The following is an 18,457-nucleotide window of genomic DNA, read 5'->3' on the forward strand; positions in this document are numbered from 1 at the left end:
AAAAAAAAAAAAAAAAAAAAAAAAAAAAACTAAAAAAAACACTAAAAATAGAACTACCATATGATCCAGCAATCCCACTACTGGGTATATGCCCTGAGAAAACCATGATTCAAAAATAGTCATATACCACAATGTTCATTGCAGCTCTATTTACAATAGCCAGGACATGGAAGCAACTTAAGTGTCCATCGACAGATGAATGGATGAAGAAGATGTGGCACTTATATACAATGGAGTATTACTCAGCCATAAAAGAAAATGAAATTGAGTTATTTGTAGTGAGGTGGATGGACCTAGAGCCTGTCATACAGAGTGAAGTAAGGCTAACACATATATATGGAATCTAAAAAAACCCAAAAACCCCAAAACATGGTTCTGAAGAACCAGGGGCGGGACAGGAATAAAGACGCAGATGTAGAGAATGGACTTGAGGACACGGGTAGTGGGAGGGGTAAGCTGGACGAAGTGAGAGAGTGGCATGGACATATACACACTACCAAATGTAAAACAGATAGCTATTGGGAAGCAGCTGCATAGCACAAGGAGATCAGCTCGGTGCTTTGTGAGGGGTGGGATACGTAGAGGGGTGGGATATGGAGGGTGGGAGGGACACGCAGTGGGGAGGAGATATGGGGATGTATGTATATGTATAGCTGATTCACTTTGTTATAAAGCAGAAACTAACACACCATTGTAAAGCAATTATACTCCAATAAAGATGTTTAAAAAAATGATAAAGGCAAAACAATTGCCCTTGGTGCAAGAGTTACTATGTTTTCATTTTTTGTTTGTGTGGTTTAAAGAGGAGATTCCTGGCTTGTTAGAATGTCACACAAACCAAAGACCACAGTTTTATACCAAAACTTGAACAAAATTAAATTTTGTTATATGTTTCTCTTCTCTGTAGAATACTAAATATCACGTATCAGTTCTTCAAAAGTCATCTTTAAAATGAATTGCAAAATCATTTATATTATCTTGTCTCCATGAATTCTCATTGTCTAATGTATAATTTAACCAAAAGAGCATCCATCTTCTGGAAAAATATTACTGAGATTTATTTCTTTTATGCCTCTCAGCTTTTCCATGAAGATAAATCTAGAATGGATTTGGGATCACTGTTCCACTAGAAAGTTACTGATAGCTCCTGCCAGAACTTGTTTTTTGATGGTAAGGAAATAAATGCAACTCTCAAGTTCTTAAAATAGTATGTGACCACCAAAATATTCATCAGCTAAACAAATAAATGTTCATTTGAGAATACAAATAGTTTCTTGAAGGGTCTCGAAGGTTCTGTCATTATCTTCTGAGTACACCAAAATGACCATCCTTATTTTACTTGGATAAAAAATGTAACCATGTGGTGATTTTCAGAAGGCATCAAATAGTAGAATTTGGACCAGAGAGGCCTGAGTTTGCATTTTGATTCTACCATTTGCCTTGTCTTAACCTTATTTTCCTCATTTGTATAATGACAATGATAACATAGGATTAGTGGAGATTTATTAAGGTAGTGAATATAAAATACTTGGAACACTAAAGATGATGATTGGAAGTAAGTTCCCTTTCTTAAATTATATCAAACAAAAATCCTCTATGTAATACAATATAAATTGTTTATTATTGCTGAGAGACTCATTTTTTCAAAGTCACCATCAAAAATGGTAAACTAACAGGAACAATCAAACACTATTCTGCAGCAGTGTCGTCTAATAGAACTTTTTATGATGAAAAAATGTTCTATACCTGTGCTGTCTAATATGGTAGCCACTAGCAATATGTGGTGACTGTGCACTTAAAATGTGGTTAATGTAACTGAGGAACTGAATTTTTATTTTTATTAAATTTTAATTAATTAAATTTTAATTAAATTAATTTTTTAAAATTCATTTTTTTCTTCCAGTTTTATTGAGATATAATTGATATACAGCACTATATAAGTTTAAGGTGTACAGCATAGTGAACTAAATTAATAAATAATTAAATTTTAATAAATAATTTAATTTTAAATATCTGATGTGGCTAGTGGCTACTGTATTGGACAATACAGTTCTAGTGGAATAATGAGCTCAAATTTTGCCAAATTTACGTAGACATATCAAAGTCAGCATTCACAATTAAAAAAATGAATGATACTATTCTACATGTAATTTATGACTAACCAGTTCATCTTAAGTCTCACTGTGATAGACATTAGAAAGTGGAGTTCTTTTCTTGATGAGTCTATTTCTTGACCTCTGTTTCTGCCCCTAACTCCAGCTTACATATACATGAAAAGGCAGAATTCCCATTTGACTTTAAGAGGCCAGAAGGTTTGGTATGCCTACCTCAAATCAGGCTTATATGTTTCCTCATGCAAAAAGATGATAGTAAATATAAGACCTCACCCTCTCTTTTATCTCTTGTTCAGAAGACATCTGTATTCAAATATAAATTTGTGCTGACAAATACATCTAAAGGGCAGTAGATGTCTATGAGAATTGTGACCAAAACTGATATATATATATTTTAAATTGGGACGTAGCTGTTTTACAATGTTGTGTTAGTTTCTACTGTACAGCGAAGTGGAGTTCCCTGTGCTATATAGCAGGTTCTCATTAGTTATCTATTTTTTACATATTAGTGTATATATGTCAATCCCAATCTCCCAAGTCATCCCACCCCCCGTTTCACCCCTTGGTGTCTATACATTAGTTCTCTATGCCTGTGTCTCTATTTCTGCCTTGCAAATGAGTTCATCTGTACCATTTTTCTAGATATGTTTTTTTAAAGGGAAACTGAGTGTGCTGGGTAAGATGGAGGTGAAAGTGGTTGTGAAAGGTAAAAGGAATAAGAACAAAATTAAAATGTATCAAGATCCAAAACAGGAGAAGAGAAAGCTCTCAAAGCAAAAGTGAAAGCATGAGACAGGAAGATAACGTGTGGGGTAGGCAGATGGTAGAGAGGGTGGAAGCAGGACAGTGTCTGGGTCAAAGCATCTGCAAGACACAGGAGAAAAAGAACATCCAAATTCAGAAGGAGACTAATCCAGAGCTGAGCGCTCCTCTGAACGCATGTCACTAAGATCAATTGGGTCCTGCTGAAAATTTTCAGACCACGTTTACCTGACTTCTGAGTCACGGTTGGTAGGGGTGGTGCTGCCCGCTCTTCTACCTTGAAACTCTGTCCTTGTTGTTTGTTCCACAAAATAATTGATTTCTTCTTATCTTCCTAGAGGCTGCTTCTCAGTCTCCTTCCCAGCTGATTTTTTTTATCTCCACTAGGTATGATTAGGGGAGGCTGTGCACTGCTCAGCTCCAGGGGTGCCATTCACATTGTAGACTGTACACATCTGTAAATTCATTACGATGACGTTCGGGCTGATGGCAGTAAAGGTGTCCTCTAATTCAAACAAGGGCACCATATGGCCTAGAAGCTCCTCAGTTTGGCCTCTAGCAAGGCAGTACTTCCCCTTGCGGGAGACCCTAGGCCCTTTGCTGTTTTCATTTTTAATGTAGATACTGATGACCTCATTCATACATACAGCTTCATCCACCACCTATATGGCTCCTAAACTGTTATATTATCCACAACCAGACTTCTCTCCAGAGCCCCAGACTCACCTTCTAATGGGGTTTTTACACAGTTCTACTCAGATATTTCAGTGGCACCAAAAATACAACACATTAAAAAGATGAATTGATCCCCAATCCTGTTTAACACCACCATCGTCCATCTCGTAACTCAAGCCAGAATGCGAGAATTATCTCTATCTCACTCACTCCCCACAAAACATCAATCTGTAAATCCTGGAGATTCTGCCTCAATTGACTTCTTTCACATCTGTCCCTGCTACATTCTTAGTGCAGTTGTTTGGGGCCTCTCAGTGGCCCTCTCCAATCACCTGTCATCTCCTCTGTTAATCTGGTGCATTCTGCATCCACATAGTTTCCAGTGGGATCTTGGCACATATTACCATGTCACTCTCTCACTGAAGCGTCTTCAATTGTTATATCTTGCTAATGCAATTCGTGATGGAATTTGAATTCCCAGTTGTGGGATATAACAAGTCACTACAGGTGAGCTGGTCCCGGCATGCTTCTCCATTTTCAACTTTCACCACTTGTCCTGACGTATACGACACTTTAGACATACACATTACCTTTGCCTTCCTTAACAGCCCCAGCTCAACCTCTGAGGCTGGGTCAGTGGTCCTTCCTAGAACTCCAGTGGTATTTAGCAGAGCACATTGCAATAGTTTCCAAATCTGTCTTTCCCGAGAGACTTCAAGTATCTTGAGAACAGGGAAATGATTTTATCTTTGTATCTCTAGTACTTGCTACTCAGAATGATTGACAAGTCGATGGGTGAAGGCATAAGTCAAAGAGAAAGGAAAGGGAGGAAATTATGAACTTCAAATTCTTCTGAAAGATCAGGAAAGTTGAGGAGGTAAGGTAGGAAAGAAAATAGTGGCTATGACGCAGTCCATATCTCCAGATTTCAAAATCACTCAGCTTTTTCTAACCGCGTAGGTAGAAGTGTAGCATTGAATGCAGCATTATTTCACAGAGACACCTAACATTTTTATGCTTCAGTTTTTAAAAAAAATCTTTAAAAGGGGCCAAATTACTTCAAAGCAGTAATACCCTATAAAGTCGTTGTCAAAGCTATGGATATTGGTGATAAAACTTAAAGGAAAGTTGCTATGATATTTAAATGTAAAAGAATAATGGCAGAGAATAGAAACTGCCTTTACACAAAGCTATTTCAAAACAGTGAGCATAAAAGGAAACTCTCCAAGCATATTTTTTCTTCTATTCTTCTTTCTTTTAAAAAAGTTTGTTATTTTGAAAGTACATAGATGTTCACAGCTATAAAGAGGCAGTAGTGGCACATCTATTTGAAGTACATTTAATGTCACCATTAAGCTGTATCAATTACTTTGTATATGTAACAAACAACAGATATGAGTTTTGGCTTATAAAAATTATCTTGCATTAAGTCTGGGATTTTATTTTGTTTCAAGTTCAAATATCTGGGGTATATCTGTTTGAACACCATCATCAACAGAGCCTTATGATGGAATATATCATTTCCTAAACGAACACCCACAGAGTTTTAGAAGAAGTCAACTCTCCACACCATTAGTTTGAGCTATAATTAAACCGTAATGCTGGCAACAACATGTCATAATTTCAAGCACTGACATTTTAAAATGCAGATAGTTAAAAAATTTTTTTTAGTTTTAAAAGTTTACTGAGTTTACGTTCTGTTTCATTTGTATCTTCCTTTATAGTATTAGACATTCAAAAGGTGCTCAATAAATACTTAGATAAATTATTAAACCTTCTAAGCCTCATTTTTACTCATCAAAGAGATGGGATTAATACCCATATCATAAAGTCATTGGAGGATTAAACGAGATAGTGCTTTGTACCGTGCCTGGTACATAGTAACCATTCAATCAAAGGTTGCTATTATTATGTGCATGTCTGATCCTTGTAAGCCTGGTTGAGGGGCTGTTTTATCCTCAATACTGTCATCTTATATTTCAGCTCTATAAGTAGGGTAATAGTTGAGTAACAAAACACAAAGCCAGGTTCAGAGACAAATTGGAAACTCTAAATGTACATAGCCAGCCAATAATGAGACACTGCAGACTAAGTAGCTTATGAAACAAACTTTTACCCTTTGGAATGATTTTTTTATCCGCCACACAGCATAAAGTTAGTATTGAATAACTTAATGCACATTATAGGTCAAATGCAAATGTTGCTTCACGTGAGTTTTCTCTCCACCAAGGATTTTCATCAATTCTCCATAGGTCTATGACTCCAAGCAGATCGAGAACCACTGACCTAGACAATTGCAGGCACGGAAGGTACTTTGTTCTTCTTATAAACACATTTGGCAGTGCGGTGCGGCATGCAGGATCTTAGTTCCCTGACCAAGGACCGAACCCGCGCCCCCTGCATTGGAAGCGTGGAGTCTTAACAACTGGACTGCCAGGGAAGTTCTAAAAATAAACTTCTAAAAGAGGGTTTTTTCTGACTCTTCCCCATTTTTGCAGATGTTTTTCAGGTGTTATTCTGAATCTTCTCTCTTTGAGTGTATTCTTTTGATCTCTCCTCAGCAGAGACACAGAACTGTTGGCCACAGTTATTCAGATTTGATCTCAATTCACTATTTTACTCTTCTTGCATTAAATAGTCATTTTATAGGAATTTTCTCTGCTGTTACCAACATTCCACATTATCCATATTATTTCCCTTTTAGATGATGATATGGGAGAATAAGATCAGTGTTCTTCATGAAAGATGAGACTTCATAAACAATAGAAGGAAGATTCACTATCATCCAGTTTAGAAAAAAATTGAAAGTGGTTGTAGATGGTGGACAGTATAATTTCCTTAAAACACTATGAGTTAAAATAGTTTAACTCTACCCACAACAGATTTACTGACCTGAAGAAATCACCAAAAAAGATATGTTGATTCTCAGGCTAAAAAATCAAGAAGGACTTGGGTTGGTCAGAAACCTTACTGAATTATCTAATATCAAAGAATGTTTTCAGGGAAAATCTCATGAATAGAAGTAAAGAACAAGAATTTGTAGATATTTTTCCCCAATAGTGATCAAAAGATAGAGACATAAAAACCTGACATTCTGGAAGCCCGAGGGGCTTGTGCTGTGGTGGGACAGGATTCTGCTTAGATTTCACTGCCATATTTTGTATAAGCCATTTCAAGGGTATTCACTGCAGGTTGCACTAATTCCATGTTCACTAAACTATCTTTTTTGGACCCAACGTAACAGTCTGACTCCATCATTTTGTGCTTGACTACAGACATCTTTTATGCCTTACGCCTCCCTCTTCCCCTTCTGTCTCACATCTGGGCAAGCTGATAAAAACCTAGGTGCTTTGTCACCAACAGCAAGTTCAAATCATGCACTAAAACCCTCACTCCAGCCTCAGCCCCTAACCACCATAAAAACTCAAAGGCAATCTCCTTTTGTCCTTTCACAGTTCTTTCAAGCCATTTCAGATCAGCTTGAGAGGCCCGTCCTGCTCTCCCCAGAAAGCTTCATTATGGGAATAAAAAACCTTTTCATACATTCTTGGTGTGTGTGTGTGTGTGTGTGTGTGTGTGTGTGTTTGTGATGATTACTTTCAAAATCCAAACCAAATTTTGGGTGGGGATCCATCTCAACTCTGTGAACTGGCCATAGCAACCAGTCACCAAGATACTGGAAGGAGGGTCCCTTGCAACGAAGACATAATAATTTTAGTACCTAGGAAGAAATCTGCATCCAAGAGTAACTTAATAAACTGAGACTCTAGTTCAGGTGTCCGCAATCCCCTGGCTGTGGACCGGTATCGGTCTGTGGCCTGTTAGGAACTGGGCCACGCAGCCTGAGGTGAGCGGCAGGCCAGTGAGCGAAGCTTCCTCTGCTGCTCCCCATTGCCCTCCATCGCTCGCATTACCACCTGACCCATCCCCCCCCCCCCCCCCCCACCCGTGGAAAAATTGTCTTCAACGAAACTGGTCCCTGGTGCCGAAACGGTTGGGGACCACTGCTCTAGTTCATACATCAATTTTTTGTGAGTTCATATACTGGGAATCCATTCCATTGAATCTAATCAATGTTAACATGATGTCAAGATTCAATTTCAGAAACTGAGAAGCTGAAGATTAGTCTTTGGAATTTGGTAACCTTTCCAAGAGATCACTCAGCACACTTTCTCTTTTTGCTTTTATTTATCATATGGAAACACAATTTTATTCCTCTAAGAAATAATGCACACACACTTCATTTGAAGGAACAGTTCTATTTTATGGAAGGGAAACTTAGATGCCTGCAGGGGGCAGTAGGTAACTTAAATGGAGCAGGCAAGAGAAAATAGACATGCTACGCTTTGCATTACAACCCAGAATAATCTGGCTCTATTACATTGCCCATTAAAACCCTTTACTGTGCTTTAAAAGGCATTGTGAAGCCAGATTTTGACCCCCTGCTGTAACTGCTAATGTTGAAAAGTTGCATAAATAGAAATAGCAGCATTTTAACCTCTTTGTTATTAAACAAAAACCTCTTGGTATCTGCAATGTAGACACTAACTTACAGGAATGTATATAAACAGGTGAAGAGTGCCACTGTAGGAATCAAGGCCTTTGTTTCAACTCTCTCTTGCTTTGCATTTCCACTTTCACTTTTATTTTATTTTGACCAGACCCTTATGCTTCATTAATTGTCACAAAATCTGATGCTCAATAAATGGACATTACTCCTGAAATAAATCCCGATGTTGACTTTGGTATTTTCAAACACTTTTTGGAAATACCAGAGTCAATATTTTATGGAATATTTTATGGAAACTTTGAGCTATTTGATAAAAACATAACAAATATTATTCACTGAACTAGAAATCTGCAAAAACATAGATTCTTTTATAGAATTCTGGGATTTTGGAATTATCCAGAACTAGGTTCAAACAATGGCTTCACCAGTTACTAACTGTGTGACTGGGGAAAGTTCATGAGCCTCAACAGTCCTGTGGAATGTTGTGAGGATTAAATGAGATTGCCTACATAAAGCATCCATCATATTGCCCAGCACAGGAAGTCCTCCATAAATGTTAACCCCTTTCATTTCCAAGTTAGTCCACGCAAGTCCTTCTGGGCTTTGGTACTGTGAAACCTTGTAGGGGCTTCATGAGCCTGATGGTTCATATTTACTCACAATATTCAAACTTGCATAATCATAGAGGATAGTTTAATTGATTGTGGAGGTACAATAACAATTGCAGGAATTACTGTGGTGTGTTGACTCACCCATGTTTGAACTTGATGTGATAAAGAAGGTGAAAGAATTAATGATGGCTATTTCTCACTTATGGCTACTCACAACTATTGATTTTCTTCTCTTGCTTTCTGACAAGCACAGGAAATCCACCTGCTGTGCGGACAAAGTTTTAATCAACGAACACAAATAGCCAAGCAACCGACTTTCTGAAAAATGAGTCCACTATTTACTTTAAAGGAGCAGTCTCTAAATGGGAAATCATTGCCTATCCTCAAAAAGCATGGTTACACACTGATTCTACAGAAGTAAACTCTGATGCTAGGAGTGGATGAGACTCTGAAAGAAATCAAGCTTTCTGCTTCTTCCCTCCCAGAGGATCTTTTCAAGTTAATATCCCTGAAAGCCTAAAACAAAGCCACTTACAGACACAAGGTAAATGAAAAACCTGTTCATATAATGTTAGGGTTGAATGTGTAAATATATCAAAGGTCAAATTTCAGTTACAGTTCCCATAGCAATTGGAACTTAGCCACTTAACACTTCAACTGTAACAACAACCCAGAGTACCCACAACCAGAGAAAGCATTTCTGCAGCAGCTCTAGGCCTTTCTGTCATTGAAAAGTTTTGGCTATTATGTTGCATTTTGTTTTGGTGTGTTTATTCATATCAGGATTTCAAACGCATCGCATGTAGGGCCTACTACTGAAAGCTCTTCAAATTGGTATGTTTCACATTAATTCTAAAATTGTCCACTTCAGCCAGTGGTATTATAAATTCGTCCTTACACTTCTTTTTTTTTTTTTTTGTCTGCATTGGGTCTTCATTGCTGCATGCAGGTTTTCTCTAGTTGTGGCAAGCGGGGGCTACTCTTCGTTGCAGTGTGTGGGCTGTAAGAGTGAGGGCTTCACTAGTTGTGGCTCGCAGGCTCCAGAGCACAGGCTCAGTAGTTGTGGCACACGGGCTTTGCTGCTCCGTGTCATGTGGGATCGTTCCGGTCCAGGGCTCGAATCCGTGTCCCCTGCATTGGCAGGCGGATTCTTAACCACTGTGCCACCAGGGAAGCTCCATCCTTACACTTTTATGGAGAAACATTTATGATAAATCCTCCTTGGAAGGCTGTTTTTATGCTATAGTGTAAGTCAAAAAATTTAAGTGTTCACCATGCAGCAAACGAATTCAAAGTGCGAAATATGTAAAAATTAAGGGCCAAAAGCCAGGAAGCTTCACCCAAAGCTGAGGGTGAAGTAGTTTTATGGAAACTACTAAAATAAAGCAACAACAATGTAAACTTTGGATAAATTTTGTTTTAAAAGCAGAGGTATAAATGATTTTTTATTATACACATAGCAGGAAAATAAAGACAACAAATATAGTTTCATAGTCAGATGAGAATTAGTGATCTCTGAACCTGTCTTCTTTGTATTCAAAGCTCAGTGTAACAACTCAACATTATTCCAGAATCATGATGTGAGATCAAATGGCTAGTTTATATAGTCAAAGTAAAGTGAGTGATTCTAGAATATCTAGAACAAGGGCCAACAAACTATAGCCCATAGACCAAATATAGCCTGAGGTCTTGTTATAAATAAAGTTTTATTGCAATATAGTCAAACCTATACCTTTATATACTGTCTGTGGCTGCTTTCATGCTATAATGACAGGCAGATGGAATGGTTGTGATAGAGACTACTGGGTTGGCAAAGCTTAAAATATTTACAATCTGGACCTCTACAGAAAATCCACCCAAGAAGCTTAAATAAAAGCATCCATAAGGATCCACTGCCTGGATCCTACTGTATAGCACAGGGAACTTGTGCTAAACCATAATGGAAAAGAATATGAAAAAGAATGTATGTATATGTATAACTGAATCACGTTGCTGTACAGCAGAAATTAACACAACATTGTAAATCAGTTATACTTCAATAAAATAAATTTGAAAAAAAAAAGATCCATTGCCTGAAATATACAACTTTCTGTATTTGGTTGAGGAAAAGTTAACAAAAAAATGCATAGACTAGAAATGAATATTTATTTTGTCCACTTTCAGGCCATAAAGTTACCAAATTCCAACTAAAATGTGGATAAATCATCCCTTAAAGAGTTTCAGAAAAGTTGATACAATTGCCTCTTTTTCATAATCTAACCATCGATGTACAGACACGATACAGTTAAAAATCTGTCTTGCTGGATTTAAAGCTTTAAAGTTCAAATGTCCTGTACTTGAAATCCGAATATTAGAAAGTATATTTATGTTTTTTTACTTCAGGGGTATTTTTATTGAAAGTCAAGTAGAAATAGAATACCCCAAGCAAAATATTTATCATTTAATAACCAAGTTTTAGAGAAATGAGGAAGAATGGACAAAATAGTTATACTCAATACAGAATGAAAGAATGCCAGAAGGAACTTAGTGACATGTAAAATTGGTCTTGTAAAATAATGGGGGGGCCTCCCTGATAGCGCAGTGGTTGAGAGTCCTCCCGCCGATGCAGGGGACGCGGGTTCATGCCCCGGTCCGGGAAGATCCCACATGCCGCTGAGCGGCTGGGCCCGTGAGCCGTGGCCGCTAAGCCTGTGCGTCCGGAGCCTGTGCTCCGCAACGGGACAGGCCACAACAATGAGAGAGGCCCGCATACCGCAAAAAAAAAAAAAAAAAAAAAAAGAAAGGGTAAGAAATAGATAGTTTTATTAGCTGGAGGAAACATGGGAATATTTATGGAAGTTTCAGCAAGGGAAATTTAGGCAAACTACAATTAAAAAAAAAAAAGGCAGAGCCATAAGAAAAACCCAGCTATATAAAATTCTGACAAGAAGACTGGAAATTCGTGTTCATATAACATCATAAATAATGAAAGCAATTATGGAAAATGGCAAAAAGATTGCATATTTTTCAGAAAAAAGTTAAGCCTGGAATTATAAAATGGTCGATTTAGCTTCAAACCTAAAAAAAAAATACTCAAGCGACTCATACAGAAATCAATTTTCAACTGCTTAGAATATCAGAAGGTACAAAATAATAACCACCATGGCTCTGGCTTTCTGAAAAACACATTTGGTCACACCGATCTCATTTCTTCCTATGATACAGTGACCGGAACAGTAGATAGAGTCAACTGAGGTCTTTCACTTAATTGCTTATGACGTTCCTCTTGTAAGAAACACAAAGATGGTTTAGAAAAACACAGACTCTCCTAGGGCTGCAATATGGAAACCACTAGCTCCAGGTGGCTACTATACACTTGAAATGTGGCTAGTCTGAATTCAGATATGCTGTTAAGTGTAAATATATAACAGATTTTGAAAACTTAGTACAAAAAACTCATATCGATGATTATATATTGGTTATATATTGAAATGATAATGTTTTATATATTCTGGGTTGAATAAAATATATGATTAAATTAATTTAAATTAACCAGTTTTAACATATTTCAATGTGACTATTGGCAAATTTAAAATTACACATAGTTTGCATTTGGGCTTAACAATATTTCTACTGGAGAGCACTGTCTGGAATATGGATGCTAAACCCAGTAGATTGTGGAGAATCTTTTGTCCTTTGTGAGCATCATTTTTTCCTATGTAACAGAGGGTGGGAAGGTTGAGAGGTTGGAGGGTAGGATGGGGGCAGGAGAGTTCTTTGTTGGGCTGTTGGACAGTGTGTCCCCTCTATTGCTGTGTGGCTAGCATTTCTAGGCCCCACCCACTCATGCTTCCCCATCTCTAGTCATGACAGCCCAAACCATCCTTCTCATGGTTCCAAATGCCCCTAGGGTGATAGCCCATGTTGAAAACCAGTGGGCTAGGAGACTGCTCATAGGGTCCTTTTCAGTGCTGAATTTTTATGATTCTACAGTGTGATTTTATAAAACTCCTTTTTTTTGTTTTGGTTTTATGAAAATTACTTGTTATTGATATATGAACCTACTGTCTAATGACAGCCCACTTGAGGGCTGAACACACGACCATTCTTAGTGTTTACCCTGTACAATTTTCTAAGTTTGTATGAAGTGTATTCATCTAGCATTGTAGTACTTAGCACCTGCTGCTTTTTATTTCATTCATTTGTGTACATGTCTTGGGCTCCAAGCAAGATCATAAGCTCTGATGGCAGGAAGTTTCTTATATAACCTTTCTCTCCCATAACAAATGAATAATAGATACCAGTGAAGTAAATGTATCCAGAGGTCAGGATAGCTTTCTGGATTGAGTTAGAATCTGGTGTTATTTAATATTTTCAGCAGTGACTATGATGGTCATTCATTTGAAACTTAACCATATGCTGCCTTAGGCAGTATAAAAATTTGACTGTCCAAATTAAATAGAATTCTTTGAGGACAGAGAATTATGTGTTACTGTGGTAATAATAATATTTTAAAATAACTGTGATATATTCATTTTCTAATTTAGGAATTGAAAGAACCCTAAAAAGCAGACATTGTTACCATCTCCATTTTACCGAAGAGGAAACCTTGGTTTAAGGAAGTTGAAAACCTGATGACAGGAGTGCCAGGATTTGAAGATAGAACTTGAATTCAGGTCATCTGATGCTGGACTGATGGTCTTTGTGTCACTCTACAACACTGTAATATTCCTTCCTTTGTATCTGTCCTAGTTTTTTTTTTTTCCATAGAAGTTGACCCTGAGAAAAGGATTTGAGTGGAGATTTGGGGAGGTGCAGGGAAAACCTGAGGAGTAGGGATGAGAAAAGCATCCAGTAAGGAGTGATATTAAGTCACTATATGCAAATGGACTTTAATAGCTCAGGTAATACTGGGAATGGAGATATTTGGAGCATTTGGAGATTGGGCCTTTATAGAGGTGATTAAGCTAAAATGAGCATGTTAGAGTGGGCCCTAATCCAATCTGTCATGTCCTTATAAGAAGAAGAAATCTGGACACACAAAGAGACATCAGGGATGTGCACACAGAGGAAAGACCATGTGAGGACGCAATGAAAAGGCGGCCACCTGCAAGCCAAGGAGAGAGGCCTCAGAAGAAACCACACTTGCCAACAGCTTGACCTTGGACTTTTACCCTCCTGAACTGTGAGAAAATAAATGTCTATCATTTAAGCCACCCAGTCTGTGGTATTTTGTTATGGCAGCAATTGCAAAAGAATACATGATGGCTCAGAAATTTTCCTCCCAAGTAGTAAGGGAGCTGGAATAAATGTTCTTAAGTTTCACCCTCTGTACTCATGGGTCTCATATGGTCTCCTTGTCAACTCAAAGACCCTGGCTAGGGACTCTGACCTGTGAACCACCTGCACTGTCCTCACCTACGTCCTGTTTTTGCCTCCCCACTACCATCCCTGTTCTGCTGTTTTCCGGTATTGCTCACAACCGTGCATAGACAACACACCCATTTCCATCTGAATAAGACACTGGAGAATCAGCCTTCCCAGCTACTACTCAGGTAGATGGGTATTTTGGAAATAGCATTAGAATTCAAAAAGAGTTAGAAGCGCTGGAATGAAGTACACAAAGTGAATTTTAATAGCGAACACACATAGGATTAAAAACATTTCAGAGAGACAACAACCATCAGTTATAGCTAAAGATTTTGAATTCCAACTGAATTTCAATGCAGAATATAGCGCAGTAACACATTATCCGTGTCATTACTTTAAGTAAAGAGCACGGGGCTGATACAGAACAAGTGAGGTACAGATGTGAACGCACATTTTAATTCATTGCACCAGTGCTGTTAGATGATATTATTATGTATCTAGAGGACAAGAGGATATGCTGGAAGAAGAAATTAATTTTCCATTACGCATCTGGGTAAAAATTATATCTAGTTTGGAACATTATGAAATGATATATAAAGTGGAAATATTGAAAAGAGGCAAGAAGTGAAAAATAGAGATGGTTTAACATTTGTTTAGAAGTCTTTGAGGAAAAGCCTGTGAAATTTGGAAAATGAAGATCAGCAACAATACTGAAGTTTCTGAAGTGGTATCTGGTGGATTCAGATCAGTTATCTATTCCTATTGGGGATTTACAAGAGAAGAAATGGATATTGAAAGCTGAAGGAGAGATTTAACTGAGCCTCACAAACCTTGAGGGTCAGAGTAAAATATTAGAAAATGCCACCAAAGGTTAAAAAAATTTCCTCTCCAGGGACCTGTAAGAACAAGGATGATCAATCACACTTTACAATGGATCTTGGGAACCAGGCCACACAATTTATCACAGTGAGAACAAATAATTTGGAAATATAGCTCTGAGAACAAATAATTTGGAAGTATACAGTTCTTGGACACTTGAGTGGTATTTAAGAATTCAGTGACAAATTAACTTGTCTACAACTTCTTTATTTAAAGCCTGACCTAATCTCTCTCAGAACTGCAGGTTCAAATTGATTTCTGTGGCCTGGATAGACACTTATTCTGGTGGAGTTATGTAAGGTTCTTCTATAAAGGAGGGAGATGAGCCTCTTGGAGACTTTTCTATCTTTGTGTTGATTTTTTTAGAGATGAAATTCACATAACGTAAAATAAACTATTCTTAATGCGTTCAATTCAGTGGCATATGATATATTCACACTGGTACAAAACCATCACCTTGATAAAGTTCCAAATTTGTGTTGATATTTGCAGTTAAGACAGTCTTCAGTTTATTTCTTTTTGAGGTTTCCTAATAAAATAACAATGTGGTACAGAATCTAGAAATCTGAGAGGTTTTGGTAAACTTTCATTTGGAATTAAAACAGTCACTTAATACATGAATGATACATGTTTGTGCTTCATAAATGAATGATAATAAAATAAGTTAGAGTGCTATTAACCAATAAGATAAAATGCTGATTAGAGAGTGTCCTGCTAATTATCTTCAGGAGAACTATGAAGAGGTACTACACCCCAAAAGGCACATTTCAAATAAAATTTGATTATTGTTAGCTGTAGAAAGTTCAATCTTTAGTGGGTAATTTTGTATATGAACTTCAGAAACACTAATATAAAAGTCTATCCCTCTATGTTGGCCAACTGTTACATGATATAGTTGAAAAATGTTAAGCATAACGGCAAGATAAACACGGGTCATTGAGACAAGTAAAAACATACAGTATTTTATAAATAAGTACATAGGAATGAATGAACATTTAAGAGTAATAAAACTAGATACAACAGGCTTTGATGATGTAAAAATATATATGCTTAGAAAGAGCAGAAGGAATTGTCTTCCCACTCTCACTCCAACAAGGTAGAGAGAAGGTATGTGACAAGCTGGTGTTCTTTCTGCACACAGAGGATTAAGACATGAGAGAACCAGATGTTCTCTCAGGAAATCCAGAGATTTCTGGCCCTTTGTATTTTACTTTGTGAGTGGTTTTTAAAGATAGACAATGATAGATAGATGATAGATAGCTAGTAGCTAGATAGATTCATTGAATAATACATGTAACCTTAGGAAAACACATGTTTGAAGAGAGGAAAGATTCCCCAGGCCAAGTATCTCTCCCTAGAAGTCCTCCCTGGGGCCTGAAAACACTCTCAGAAGACAATATAATTTTGGGTTAAACTGTATATATGTGCTCTGAAAGTGGTCACATATCAGATAGTTACAGCATCTCTCCAATTAGTTTAAGAAACTAATTTAGTAGGACCAGTAGTGACTGGATAAATCAGGATGGAGGAATTTCCTCAAGACTAAGGATGTGAGGTTAAGGACTTCATTGGGAGAGGGTAGTTTTGGGGACCTGACCCAGAGCATCATGAGGGCATCGGAAACCCATCCTGAAAGAAGTAAAGAGCTCAGAGGCATTCTGAACAGGCTTGACTGTCCTTATGATCTGGTCTATAACTGGTGGTACTGGGCTCTCACAGAGAAGCCTTCTTAATACAGTCAGTATTCATTATTTCTCTGCAAAACATTTAGGGTACAATAAACAACATTTCCTGTATTGGGAAGTGATATCTTTTTTTTTTTTTAAATCAAGAAAAGCGATATCTGCAGCTTTACATAAGCATCCTTTTATTTCACCAACAGTGCATCTGCTTTTGGGTTAGTTGCACCTATCATACTTCGCCAGTAATGCTGAGCCTTTGAAGGAAGATTTTGTTGTTTGGCTCTTCTGAAGCTGGCTGATTTCAATTTTTCTTGACTGATCCTGTAAACTACTTAACTGTCCCCAAATTCCTCTTAAAGAGAAAATTTTCCATTGCGAATATGAGATAAACAACAACATCTTTAATATTAACATTCCTTAGCCCACCTACTTTGAAAGGCATGAGTTTTTCCATCACCCACTTTTCTCTTCTTGGCAGTAGTCATAGCAAAGTTTTAAATTTTATGTGGAAAATGGTCCATTTCATTCCCATCAACAATGCTCCCTGCTGCAAACCTCCATATCTGACTGAAGCAACTGTAGTTGACAACAGACTAATTGCTTCGGATGACAAATCCCTGAAGCAGAGGAGACAGATAGGATAGGTTTGGTTCCCTTTGGGCCTCAGTTTTTCCATTTGAAACAGGAAAAGGTTCCTGAAATTAGAGCATACAAGTTGGAATGACCATGGGTTGCCTATCAAGGATCTGAGTATACAGGTGTCACTCTAGTGTCATGAAGAATGAGCAAGGGATTTTGAGTCTTATACTCCTCTGTGTAAATCTCCGCTCCAAAAAGCACCTATCACTTCAATTCTGTCTTCTTTTAAGTGGGAATCATGTGTGGCTTGAAGCTTTGTTGTGAGGATTAAAAAGAATGTATATAAAGATCCTGGCATAGGGTAAGTACGCAGCAGGTAGCTACAGAGGCATTTAAAGTCTCTGAACTACCTAGCTTAGTGCTCCACGCACAGGAGAAGCATAATAAATGTTGGTTTCTTTCCTCTTTCCCTTTCTTATTATATATCACAGCAATGGCCTGGATTTTGGCATCAGGATTCAGATGCAATGCAATTAAGATATTGTCATGGACTGAATTGTGTCTGCCCCCTCCCCAAATTCATATGTTGAAACCCTAACCCCCAGCACCTCAGAATGTAACTGTACTTGGAGATGTCTTTAACTAGGTGATTAAATTAAAATGAGACCTTTAGGGTATGTACTAATTAATCTAACTCATGTCCTTATAAGAAAAGGACAGTTAGATACCAGCACTGTGCATGTGAGTGCATGTGCGTGCGCACATGTGTGTGTACACGCACACAGCAAAGATCACGTGGGGACACAGCAAGAAGGCAGTCATCTGCCAGCCAAGGAGAGTGGTCTCAGAAGAAACCAAACCTGCTGACACCTTGATCATGGACTTCCAGCCTCCAGAACTGTGAGAAATTAAATGTCTGTTGTTTAAACCACCCAGTTTCACTGTTTTGTTATGGCAGCCCTAGCAAACTAACACAGAGGTGAATATATTTCTGAATATGTGCATCTGATGATATGTACAGATCCCCCCAAATTTTTTAAAAAGTAGAAAGAAAGAAAGGAAGGAAGGAGGGGAGGAAAATTCCTGGTGTTAAGGGCTGAACTGTGTCCCTCCAAATCAAACCCTGAATTCTTAATCCTCAGGACTTTGGAACGTTACTATATTTGGAGACAGTGTCTTTACAGAAGCAGTTAAGCTAAAATCGGGTTACTAGAGTGGACCCTAATCTAATATGACTGATAGTCTTATGAAAATAGGAAATTTGGGTGCAGACAATGTGAAAATACAGAAGGAAGA

The 18,457-nt window shown here is 37.7% G+C and overlaps 1 protein-coding gene and 1 long non-coding RNA gene across 2 annotated transcripts in view; one reads left to right on the forward strand and one right to left on the reverse strand.

Annotated features, from left to right (window-relative positions):
- FAR2 (fatty acyl-CoA reductase 2) overlaps window positions 1-18,457 on the reverse strand; it is a 137,305-nt gene that overhangs the window by 91,907 nt on the left and 26,941 nt on the right. The gene's annotated exons all lie outside the window — the stretch shown is intronic.
- Window positions 2,018-16,952, forward strand: LOC113632323 (uncharacterized). The gene is made up of 4 exons (XR_003437760.1): window positions 2,018-3,121; window positions 5,804-5,860; window positions 8,926-9,216; window positions 13,199-16,952. It is a non-coding gene; the product is annotated as an uncharacterized LOC113632323 (long non-coding RNA).

This window comes from Aethalodelphis obliquidens, unplaced genomic scaffold (genome assembly GCF_003676395.1).
Source record: "Aethalodelphis obliquidens isolate GAN/ISIS:26980383/991018 unplaced genomic scaffold, ASM367639v1 scaffold36, whole genome shotgun sequence".
NCBI classification, from domain to species: Eukaryota; Metazoa; Chordata; class Mammalia; order Artiodactyla; family Delphinidae; genus Aethalodelphis; species Aethalodelphis obliquidens.